Source organism: Medicago sativa, chromosome 6 (assembly GCF_051527215.1).
Source record: "Medicago sativa cultivar Bolivia chromosome 6, Bolivia_mono, whole genome shotgun sequence".
NCBI classification, from domain to species: domain Eukaryota; kingdom Viridiplantae; phylum Streptophyta; class Magnoliopsida; order Fabales; family Fabaceae; genus Medicago; species Medicago sativa.
The window spans coordinates 74,188,398-74,201,612 of record NC_140754.1 but is presented as its reverse complement, the minus strand read 5'-3'; the positions used below and the strand labels follow the sequence as shown (position 1 = coordinate 74,201,612).

At 34.0% G+C, this 13,215-nt stretch overlaps 1 long non-coding RNA gene across 1 annotated transcript; it reads left to right on the top strand.

Annotated features, from left to right (window-relative positions):
- Nucleotides 1-26: 26 nt before the first annotated feature.
- Nucleotides 27-1,527, top strand: LOC146916792 (uncharacterized). Its single transcript, XR_015015281.1, has 2 exons — nt 27-123; nt 1,327-1,527. It is a non-coding gene; the product is annotated as an uncharacterized LOC146916792 (long non-coding RNA).
- Nucleotides 1,528-13,215: the final 11,688 nt, after the last annotated feature.

Here is a 13,215-nt window from a genome sequence, read left to right as displayed (position 1 = left end):
GTAAGTCAGATAAACTATGTTGGATCAGTGCAACTTTGGTTTTTCTTTGGAGAATTGAAATAAAGGCAGAAGTGAAGAGCAATGGCTGATGCTTATTTGTTCAAGGATTCAGAATAGGATGAGGTGAGTTCCTTTAGATAGAAAAACTTCCCTTTGGGTAGTTATATTATGCCACTAAAATGATGGTTTATGATATTGTGCATTAGAACATAATTAGTGACATTATGACTTAAATTAAATACATATGCTAGTGTATTCTAAAATAGCTCTTATATTAATAAACATGCTTATGGTAGTGTAGGAATTGGAGGAAAGATTGTTAGACAAGTTTTAATGCATTTGTGAATAAATACATGATTTCGGCTAAAATTCAGGAAGTTGAGATTATTGGATTTTTATGACTTTAATTCAATTCTTAGATAATGTAAATGAAACTTTTAAGAAAATGAATGGTCATTGTTCAGCTAAGGATTTAAATTCTCATTTCTCCGGATATGTAGCCGAACATGTTTTGGAATTCTCCAATTTATATCCTACCATAATGCCTATGTTTGAGAAAGCAAGAAAATGTTTAGAATAAATTAGCCATGGATATCAGTGATGAGTAGGTCACAAACCCGAGAAAATTTATTATGACATAGCTATGAGCATCCTATTATTATTTCAGGATAAAGACGGAATTACTACGTCTTTATTAACAGATTTAGAAATATTATTATAAGGAAATCAGTTAAGATAAAATGTCTCTCTAACTCCCCGCTAGTAGTGGAGTTGAGGGTTATTTCAGTTATCAGAGATCAGTCAGTTTATAGTATTAAAACATGTTTAAGCCGTGGCTTTCGCTATCCCTCCAGTTGGATACGAAAGGTTCCCGCCAGTTGGAACGAGCACTATCCGTGAGGATGACCCCACGATAATCAGAGGAGTCTGGTATCCCCGTCAGTTGGGTTCCCGCCAGTTGGAAATTATTACCGGTCAGAGTGGCATAAATTCCGGGGATACTCCACCTGGGTTTATTCCGTAAAATCAACTCAGATAATATTGTTTGTTCAACGCTAACATTTCTAACATAATATGACAGACATTAAGATTATAATTATGGCTATGATTTTAGTATTAGTATCAGAATTATAATAGTATTTCAGACAGCGATCCTAGTTATCCCTCGATCGCTCAGTTATGCATGACACAACTGTATAAACCCAAAATGGGTTGAGTTTAGAGACAGATGGCAATCCTAGGTTCCCTGAGATTGCCTACAGCCTAGGATAGGTGGAACTCACTGAGACATCCTGTCTCATCCCAATCCCTTTTATTTTATTTCAGATACACAGGTGGTTCGCAAGCAGGGCAGTTCGTGATGAAGTAGCAAAAGAAGCTGGACAATTATGTTTACTTGTCATTGCATGTATGTTGTACACGTCAGTGGTACTATTTGAAATGTATAGACAAGTTGTTTTATAATATGTTCAGAAGAAATTTTTATTATTGTAATTTTAATGTATCCAATGCCAAGTTTAACGAGCATACTAGATATCCTAGGTAATTTCTAGTATGGGTGTTACAATTTTGATTCAAGTTCTCCTTGTTGGTTTATTTTTATTCAAAATGAGTGTTAGTTTCTTTTTTATTCAAAATCAATGTTAGTTTCTTACTAAATAATGTCAACATTCTCCCTACTAAATAATGTGTTGCTTTTTCTTACTATTTTTCTGAACTTCACATTATTATGTTTAGATCGAACATCCAATTCAAACATACAAAAGTGCTCGTTCTGTTTTTAGAGGAACTATTTGAAGTTATATCAATGACCATTATTTGTAGTTCCTTTGTGTATTATAAAGAAAAGTTAAGCACAACTTACTGGTTTTTTTATTTATCCTTAACTTTGATAAATCTAAACTGAGTTCATGTTTTTATTTTTTTTGTTGGTTTACTTGTGCTTGTAGAATATCTCGTGCTTCTGATTTTTTCTGTCGATTCTGCACTGAGCATTTGCGTTGACTATCCTCACCTCTCTTGAATCAGGTTAGTTCACCCTGTCGTTTTTCTTAAGGTAGAGTGATAAAATCTTGGGCATATGTGCTGGAAATCGAACAATACATAATTAAAATTTCCTTCCATATGACATAGGAAATCATTTGCTAGAGGTAGCTTTAACCACTAGACGTTGGATCGCTTGTCACGAGTACCTTTGCAGTTGGGTTTTTTTTTGTTGGTTGCGACTATTTTTGCTATATGTGCACTGGCCGTACAATTTTTTTAGTTTTGTAAATTAGATGTTCTTCTCTAGGATTGATTAATATATGAGATTTATTTTGTAACCAAGTTTTTGATTAACATATTACTAGTGTTTATTTTTTTTATCAATGGATGCAATGAGATGTTTGATTGATTTGCTAATTTGCTGCAATTTTGAACTTTCAAATGCAGGATTTAAAAAAAAAAAAAACTTATAATAGCAGGCCTTTATTAGCGCTTTTCTGAAAGCGCTATCTTTTCTGAAAGCGCTAATAAAGATGGGATAGTTAAGATAGCGCTTTCTGGAAAACGCTAAGAAATATCTGTTTAAAAATAGCACAAAAATAAGGCTACGTTAGCACTTTTCTGAAAGCGCTATTGAAACACTGATATTTAATAGCGTTTAGAAAGCGCTATTACAGAGGTTCTGACCTATAATAGCGGGGGCTTTCTTAGCGCTTCAAAAGCGCTATTAAACGCTAAAATGAATGCTATTAAAGGGGGTATTTTGTAGTAGTGATGATAGACTGATAGTGTATATAAATATTAAAGCAACTCTCATTTCATCTATAGACCTTGAAGTGGTGTGAATGAGCTCTTGCTATATGCAAGGCTCGGGAAAGTGAAACAGGTTAATCTTTGCTTAATGCTTTATTTGCTGCATTTTTATATATATTTTTTGTATTTGCTTTCTGCTACATTTTTATATTTTCGTAAGAATCAATCAATATTCATGTAAATAAGTGTATACTATTCTCCAATTCCCTTTAATATGGGAGGTTTCTTTGTGAATATGATGATTGGTTACTTACTGCAGGAATCCATGTCCAACGAAGTAAGTAATGTGAATTTTGTTGCATGCTTAACTTCTTTGTTTAAGGATATTGTGTTAGCTATTGAAGAAAACAGTGAGATATTGAGCGGTTTATGTGGTGACTTGAGGATTGTATTGTATATACATTTTGTTACCTTCAAAAGGAATGTGATTTAAGGATGGTATTAGTACACTCAAGTTTTATATACTTGACAATGAAATTTGTCACAGTCAAAAGAATACATGAATTAAACTCTCAAGGATGGTGTTGTTGTGGATTTAACTTAGAGAACTTAATACATGCCTGCTTAATGCTCAGAGTGTCAATTCCCAAATCAATGTACTAACTTGTGTGAAACAGTCATTGTTTTTCATTACCTACTAGCAATTTGGTGAATTGCTTTTGAGGATTTTAGTTGATGTTTCAAATCAATGAAGATAAATTTCAATGAGGTGGTCCAATGGTTGTGGATTAATTTGGATTTTAGTTGTTGCTTAATTCATCTTTTAAGTTTCATCTTGACTGAAACTTAGACAAGCGAGAAATGGGGCACTAAAAATAATCCCACCTCGAGTGAAATAAATGGTATGATAGTATTTATATACTTTATTGTTCCTTATTAATTCAAGTTTGAGAATGATGATCTATGAATAAGTTGATCTTGTATTTAATGGTCAAAATTTACAAATTTTTTCACCTCCAACTTTCTTTTCTATTTTTAAAGGGTGAATTACGGTTTAGACCTCAACAATTTCGCCCCCCAACTTTTAAAATTTACCTTTTCTGTCTTCGAACTTTAGTTCATGCTGCAAAAGAGTGGGTCCCTTAATCTTGACTATGTCAACGCATACGTGGACATCTGCTTAAGTGACTTATACGTCAAATATATATTTTGTTATTTTTAAAATGTACAGATTATTTTTCATTTTATTTTTGCATTTTTTTAGGGGAGAGATAAAGATGCGTCTATGACTATTGCATGATTTGTAATGTTATAAAATGTGTTCCATATTTCCTTAGAAAACATAAAGTAATCTTATGTGATTTGTTAATTAACACCATGTCTTTATAATTTACAATCCAAGTGGAATTACTACAATTTCTTCACCTATTCAATGTCATGCTTGGTCAACATAATGTTTCACTTTCTTCTTGTTGACAATATGTGATTAATCTTGAATGGAGATAGTTGATTAGAACAAGACCTTACTCAATGCTAGAATCCTAACATGTAATAGTTTGTACAATTCAAAAACTATATGAATTTGAGGTATATTGTCTCAATTCATTTTATATATTCAATCACTTGGTTTGTGTATTTTCAAGTAAGTTCTTCAATAGGAACTTACATGATACCATTTTGTTACAAGTTCTAGGATTAAGCTTTTGGTTAATGCTTTCCGCTATCATTACTATTTGAATTTCTGTCATCTTGAAATGAATTTACATTTTCTGATTTTGTTTACATGATTGTGAATTTTTGCAGAACGTTTCAAAAAAGCAATAGTCGAAAGGCTGCTAATATTATGGCGGGTCTTCATTGGCCTGACACACATGATTCTCGAGGGCTACTTTATTTTCGCGCCGGAGTTTTTCAAAGATAATACTGGCTTCTACCTTGCTAAAGTTTGTAAGTTATTTTTATGTTATTTGACATTGAACACAAATACAACATTGTTAGAATTTGAAGTACCTTTTAAGGAATTAACAGATTAGGGTCTGTTTGGATTGTCTTCTTTAATCTTATTTATTGTCATAAGGATTTCTGTGACTGTTATGGAGTTTACGAAAACAGCCTATGGCTTATATGGAAACAGTTTGAATATATTTTATCTTTTGTTAAAGTAAAATCTTATGCATAAGCATTTGTGTAATTAGCGCTTAGTATTCTATTTTTCCAAACAGCTTCTGGCAATGTAAGTTCAACTCTTTACTTATTTTGATGATGGTCAATAATGAGTAACCACATTAGGTTGATATTGAACCGGTGTATGTATAGAACAATCAGTCTCATATTTGATTTTTAAATTAGCTAAAGCTTTCTCTCTCAGTTCAACCCATTTGATATGCCCTATGACTGCAAAAGTGCAAATAATCAATTGAATCATGAGTGATAATGATAATAGAGAAGTATTCCAAAGTATTTGAAATAGTAGAACAAAGATAGACTTTTGAGATTATGACTTTTTTGTATACATAGCTGGAAGCAAGTAGTACACTGTACACCTTTGGTGAAACCATTAAGGAAACTTGCCGATTCTATAAGCTAAGCATCCACAGTCACATAATTCATTATCTTGAAGAATTGGATAACCTCAGTTGCTTTTTATAAATCGTTGGAGCTTGCAGAGACATAACTGAGACAAATGAGTCTCGAGCAGAAATACCAATGGAGAATAGTGTCACATCTCTAACAGAACAATTTTTAATTGACTCGCCATTTAAAGGGTTGTAAAGGCATTCATCAATTTCCCTGTCATTGTCCTTATACTTAGATTCCTTATACCAGAAACCAAGAAATTGATAATAGAAAAGAGCCTTAACCATGCTATTGGAAGTTGTTTAAACTTAATACTTAATGTTAAACCAACCAACAAGCATGTTAACCCCTATGAATTTCTTTATACTGACCCTATGGATCAGGATAAAAGTAGGATGATGTGTATAGCAAACACATCAAAGATAGATATCAACAAATGGTTGAAACAAAAAATTTATGTTTCTCCAAAAATGTATCTAAAAGAGTCATAATCTCAATCATTACAAAGTTCACCAAGTGAAAACAATGCAGAGAGGGGGAAAAGCGGAATCGCAAAGCAAATATCATCAAATTAAACTAAAGAGAAGAAAATTGTAATTGTATAACATAACAATAGGATCCAAAATTAGTTAAAACGGGTAATAGTAGCATGAAGCTCAAAGAGCTTTGGCAGTTGGGGAAGATTCGACAATGTAATTTAGCACAATTCACCATTGACAATGACAACACTGACGAAGATACACAGACTTTGAGAGAAGAGTGTGAATCAGTTGAAATTTTTGAAGAGAAGAGATCGTCAGAGATATCCATTTTTCATTAAATGCTTCCTTACAATACAAATATAACTCATACAAAATACAACTCTAAATGAAATAACACTGATAACACAACAAATTATAAACTGTATTTAACATGAATTCTTTCGATGAAGTTATCCCTATGCGTTGTATAAGTCGACATCACTACTAGTTAGAAACACAAACAGCGAGATTACAAAATCTTCATATCTGAAACTCTCATAACCCCATGCTGGCAACTAATATTAGAAATAGTCCCACATCGACGGCAAGAAGTAGTATCTATTAATTATAATTTTCAAAGTGTCTTTTCATTTTGCATTGGTCAAGTGGTTATGTGAATTATTATATATATTGATTATTTCATATTTATTTAATTAATTCACATATTTCATTTGGTTAAAGTTTTGGCCAACATCCTTCACATCACATATCAATATTTTGAGCTTATTCTTTATAAGATCAAAACAATAATTTTTTCTAGTTTATTTTGATGAGCTACTTCATCTAGCTTATAACTTATAAATTTTTATCATTTCATATTTATTAGTTAATTCAACCACTCCTTTTCCCAATGACTGAAAGAAAAACAAAAATAATAATGGTACTACGCTATAAAACTAATAGGAATCAAAATTAACCATAAAGCCTTTTCTTTTTGGCCACTGAATCGATTAAAGTTATATCAACAACTTATAGTTAATTTTATTTTTATTTTGTTTTGCCTTTTTTGGAATCAGAGGGAACTCGATTTTGAAAAAAAAATGTTTAATTTGTTCCATTCTTTTCTTTTTTTTTGCTTTTCCTTTTTTCTGATTTTTTTTTTTTTTTAAGAATCAATAAATAATTCTATTGAGAAGTATAAACTATAAATTAGTTGCATCATTAGGTGTGCGGACAAACTAGCATACAATGGTAAAATACCTACAAAAATAATATGATAAAATTAAGGGTTAATAGTGTTTTACCCCCCGTAATATAGGTCATTTCAGGTTTTCCCCCGGTATATTTTTTTTAGATTCCGTCCTTATAATTTGAAGATTTTTGGTTTTGGACGTTCATGAATTTTGACTGTACAAAATCGATGATATGGTGGGGAGTCAACCGAAATTTGCTCAAATTAACAGGGAGTGAACTGAAATTTTCTTAAATTACAATTGGTAAACCGAAATTTGCTCAAATTACAGGAGGCAAAATTTGCATTGAAGATCCAAAACCAAAAAATCTTCAAATTACAAGACGAAATCTAAAAAAAAAAACTAATCTTTCTTAGACTATAATCTCTATTTTTGTCAAACAGTTGAATAATTTTTGCCATTGTAGGTTAGTATGCTAGAACGATATGAATATTATTAAGAATCTAGTAGAGAAGAGAAAATGATTCATTAACTTGTGAATGAAGGTACATCAAGTATATATACAAGTCTTATTGTACTGCATGAATGTAAATGTACTACCAGCTAAGCTATTGTACTACATTACTAATCTTTTGTACTGCATCATTATGTGACTTGTTCTGCAAGCAAGTGTCATCTTCATGCTTAGGATCCTTATTAACTTGATTGTGTAATAGCCCCCCACAAGATGGAGATTGGTAGATGTCTAACAATCCCAGCTTGGAAAGTAAAAGGTTAAAAGGCTGTGGAAATAAGGATTTTGTGAAAAAATCTGCCAACTGATCATGTGTAGTAACTGGTAGAAGCTTGAACAAACCAGCATGAAGTTTTTCCCTCACAATGTGGCAATCAATCTCAAGATGTTTGGTGCGTTCATGGAAAACAGGATTGGCTGCAATGTGTATAGCACTTTGGTTGTCACAATATAAGACAGGAAGTTGCACACATTCAATATGAAGATCTTTGAGCAAATATGTCAACCACTGAAGTTCACAGGTTGCAGATGCCATTGCTCTATACTCAGCCTCTGAAGAGGATCTTGACACAGTAGGCTGTTTCTTTGTTTTCCAAGAAATAAGAGATTGACCCAAAAAGAAACACTGGCCTGAGATGGACCTTCTGGTATCTTTGCATCCTGCCCAGTCTGCATCAGTATACCCTTGAATATGTAAACCTGAGGATCTGGGGAAGAAAAGGCCACGACCTGGAGAGCCTTTAAGGTATTTAAGAACTCTCAGAGCTGCATTATAATGGGTTTGTGTAGGTTTGCTGAGAAACTGACTAAGTTGCTGAGTGATGAAGGTGATGTCTGGTCTTGTTGTGTTCAAATAAATCAATCTTCCCACCAATCTCCTATAAGCAGAAATATCATTGTAAAGAGGAGAAGTATCATTATGTAACTTGATGGAAGGATCAGAGGGTGTACTGACTGGTTTGGAACCAAGTAAACCTGAGTCAGTTAACAAATCCAGACAATATTTTCTTTGACACAAAGAAATACCATTTTGAGAGTGAGCAACCTCTAGTCCCAAGAAATACTTCAATTTACCAAGATCCTTAATTTTGAAAGCTTGATTAAGAACATTCTTGATAGAACTGATCTCAGCAAGAGAATCACCAGCAAGGATGATATCATCAACATATACAAGGAGCACTGTGAAACTATCAAAAGCTTTCTTAGTAAACAAGGAAGCATCTGAAGTTGCCTGTTTGTAGCCATTGCTGATAAGAAGTCCAGTTAATTTTTCATACCATTTTCTACTGGCTTGCTTGAGTCCATAAAGGGATTTTGAAAGCTTACAAACTTGATTGGGTTTTGAAGTAGTGACACCTGGTGGTATAGTCATGTAAACATCTTCATGAAGATCTCCATGAAGAAAAGCATTGTTGACATCAAGTTGGTGCAAGAACCAGTGATTGATTGATGCCAAAGCTATAACCAATCTCACAGTTGTGACTTTGGCAACTGGGGAAAAGGTATCAAAATAGTCCAAGCCTTCAATTTGATTATATCCCTTGGCTACTAAACGTGCTTTGTATCTCTCAATAGAGCCATCAGCATTATGTTTCACTTTATAAACCCATCTGCACCCTATAGGTTTGACTGATGAAGGAAGATCCACAATTTTCCAGGTTCCAGTTTGATTAAGAGCAGCAAGTTCAGTCTGCATTGCTTGTTTCCAACAGTCATATTTGATGGCCTCAGCATAGGATTTGGGTTCAGTGTATGAAACAAGAGACATAGCAAAAATGGAATGAGAGTTAGATAAATGTGTATGAGAAATGAAGCTTGAAATAGGATACTTGCAATTACTGGTATTGGCAGAAGAAATATGAGGTGCAGTACAAATATAGTCATGTAAGTATGCAGGAGTAGTCTTATTTCTAGTGGAAATTCTAAGGGGAACAGGAATAGGTGGAGGTGATGAAGAAGGAGAGGATTTAGAATCAGTGGGAGAAGATGTAGAAGAAGTTGAAGATGGTGAAGATGGAGGGTGAATGTCATGAGCTGGTAAGGGTGGAGATGGAGAAGGAGGGTTTAAAGGAGTGACTGGCTCATCAAAAATTGATGCAGAAACTGGGGAATCAGAAACATATTGCCAGTTGGTGGTGGAAGAAGGAGAAGATGAAATGTAGGGTAAAATGGTTTCATAAAAAACAACATTCATTGAAACAAAAATTTCTCTGGAATCTAGATCATAAAGGACAGAACCTTTAAAACCTGACTTGTATCCCAAGAAAACACACTTTCTAGCTCTAGGTTGTAATTTTGTTCTATGAGCCTGAAGTGTAGAAGCATAACAAAGACAACCAAACACTTTAAAGAAATGAATGTCTGGTAAAGAATCATGGAGGACCTGATAAGGAGACTTATAATGAAGAATGGGAGTGGAGACTCTATTAATAAGGAAGACTGCATGTAAAACAGCATAACTCCAGAAAATATTAGGAAGTTTGGATTGAAAGAGTAAAGCTCTAGCAACATTGAGAATGTGCTGATGCTTTCTTTCAACTCTAGAGTTTTGTTCAGGAGTTTCAACACAGGCTCTTTGGTGGATGATGCCTTTTGAAGCATAAAAATCAGACAAAAGGAATTCAGGGCCATTATCTGACCTAATGAATTTAGGAGTGATATGATATTGAGTATCAATCAATTGAATGAAATTTTTGACAGCTATAGAAGCTTCAGCTTTGGTTTTGAGCAAAATAACCCATAAGAATCTACTGAAATCATCAACTATAGTAAGAAAATATTTGTGTCCATGAATGGAAGTTTGAGCCAAAGGCCCCCAAATATCAAAATGAAGTAATTCAAATTTAGATTTGGCAATAGAATGACTTGAGTTATAGGGTAATTTTCTTTGTTTGGCAAAGTGACAAATGTCACATGCAGCTTTATTATCAACAGAAATAGAGGGATACAATTGATGCATCTTGGCCAACCTTTGATTAGACAAGTGTCCTAATCTAAAGTGCCAGATTGCATTTGAAGGGATAGGGGAAACAACTACATTGGAACAAACAGAATTACAAGCAGTTTGGGAAAATTTATTGGAGAAACTTGTAGAAGAAGAAACAGAAACAGATGGCTCTTTATTACAAGAATCAGGATTCAACCTATAGAGACCATCACAAACACTACCCAAACCAATCATCCTCTGAGATTTCATGTCCTGTATCACACATTTATCAGGTAAGAAATTAACATGATAGGATAAAATATTGCAAAGCTTAGAGACAGAAATCAAATTGACTTTAAAATGTGGTGAATAAAGAACATCAGTGATGTGAAAATGAGGAGAGAAAACAGCAGTGCCAGCATAATGAACAATTATGGTAGTGCCATTAGGAAGAGTAACAAGCATAGGTTTGATTTTATGAAAGGAATGAAGCAAATGTAAAGAAGAACAAATATGTTCATTTGCTCCAGAATCAATAAGCCAATAATTAGATTGAACATGTAAAGAGCAAGAAATGACAGTGTTTATACCTGAGGTGAAGGAAGGAATGGAAGAAGTAATGTGGTTGGTGCTAGCAGGGTTAGGACTGGTTGTTTGAGGAACCAAAGATGACTGTTGAAGCAATGTAACCAGATGACCATACTGCTCCTGAGTCAAACCAGTCTGAGAAACCATAGAAGATCCTTCACCAACTGATTGAGAATCAGTTAAACCTTCAGAAGTTACAGCATTAGAAGAAGCATGAGTTTTATTGTTATTGGGAAAACCATGCTTCAAGTAACAGAAATCCACAGTATGATTGTTCCTGTGGCAAAAGGTGCAATATCTTGAATTATTCTTAGATTGAGGAAAACCAGAAGAGGATTTTCCACGAGCATTTGTCCTCCTTGCATCTGAAGCATTAACAAGAATGCTTGAATCTTCAGTAGAAGTTGAAGCAGAAGTAAGTGCAGTATTGTTGCTCTCTTCTTGAACAACCATGGAATAAACCTTGTTTATTGAAGGAAGAGGATCCATGAGAAGAACTTGAGTCTTCACAACTGAAAAAGTGTCATTCAATCCAGTAAGAAACTGCATCACTTGATCCTCAATGCGAAATTCTCTAGCAGCACGCATAGATTCACATCTACAAGGAAAAGGACAAGTGCAAACAGGCATGGGACGATGTGAATTGAGCTCCTCCCAAAGAGATTTCATCTCTGTGAAATAATCAAGGACAGATTTGGAACCTTGCTTCAAATTGTTAATGGCAGAACGAAGTGAAGCAATACGAACTCTATCAACCTTAGAGAATCGTTCCTGAAGCTCAATCCAAACATCAATGGCGTATTCATGAAAGACAATGGTTTGCGCAATTTGCGGAGAAACCGAATTCAAAATCCAAGAATGTATGAGATGATTACAACGCTCCCATGCACTACGATTCAAATCATCAAAAGGAGGAATAGGAATGGATCCGTCCACAAACGCAAGCTTGTTCTTTGCACCAAGTGCACGTTGCATAGAACGACTCCATGCGAGGTAGTTAGAACCGTTAAGAAGAGGAGTAACGGTAACTGAATTTGGTCCTTCGCTTGGATGAACGTAGAATGCAGAATCAGTATCAGCTTGTTGAACTACAATCGGAGCTCGACGAGGAGGCATAGTGCAAAAGAAATGCAGAAAAAGGATGAAAAAGAAGGAATACGGAGAACAGAGCAATGAAGAAGATGAAGCTCAAAATCACGAACAACGTGAATAACGAGAAAAGAAGGTTCTCAATGCAGAATTGAGATCAAAACAAGAAGAAAGAAGAAGAATTCGCAAAGAATCATGCGAAAAACAAAGAAAAGAAGAGGAAAAATGAAGCTTAAAGCTCAAGCTTCAATGGCGGAAGCTAGGGTTTGGATCGTAACAAACTCTCTCAAGAAGAGAGAGAAAGAAACTGATACCATATTAAGAATCTAGTAGAGAAGAGAAAATGATTCATTAACTTGTGAATGAAGGTACATCAAGTATATATACAAGTCTTATTGTACTGCATGAATGTAAATGTACTACCAGCTAAGCTATTGTACTACATTACTAATCTTTTGTACTGCATCATTATGTGACTTGTTCTGCAAGCAAGTGTCATCTTCATGCTTAGGATCCTTATTAACTTGATTGTGTAATAAATATCCATAGTGCAATGCCTCTATTTTCGTAATATTGTTTTCTAAGGTTGAATGGCTTATCATTTTGGGATGCACATTGAAGAACTTATATTCTGCTAATAATTTATGTTACCTATGCATGTTGATGTTTCAGTGATACACTGGAAGTTTATTACTGTTGGCATTGTCTTTGATCTGTAAAATAGTTAAATGGCTGCTTTAGAAAACTAGATTAAGTTACCGTAGCAGTTTATGTCTTCCCCAAGGTGAAATTAGAAAATTGAAACCTAATCAAATTAATATTACATGACAAAAACTATCAAAGTGAAGTGCAACATAACCAATAAGCAAAGTGTTGGTTGCCCAACTTCATCACATATTGAGTTGCAATGGTGTCAATTAGAGGGTAAGTTAAAATTGTGTGAGCCAAATATTATAAGTGATCACTATGATTGAACCATTAACTGAAATTTCATCTATTTGCTGCATTGCTATAACGGTCCAGGCATTGAGTTAGACTACATACCACTGGACAAGGAAAGAACCACTAAAAATAGTCCCACATCAACCAAAATGAGTAATTTGATATTGTTTATAAACTTCTAAGTGT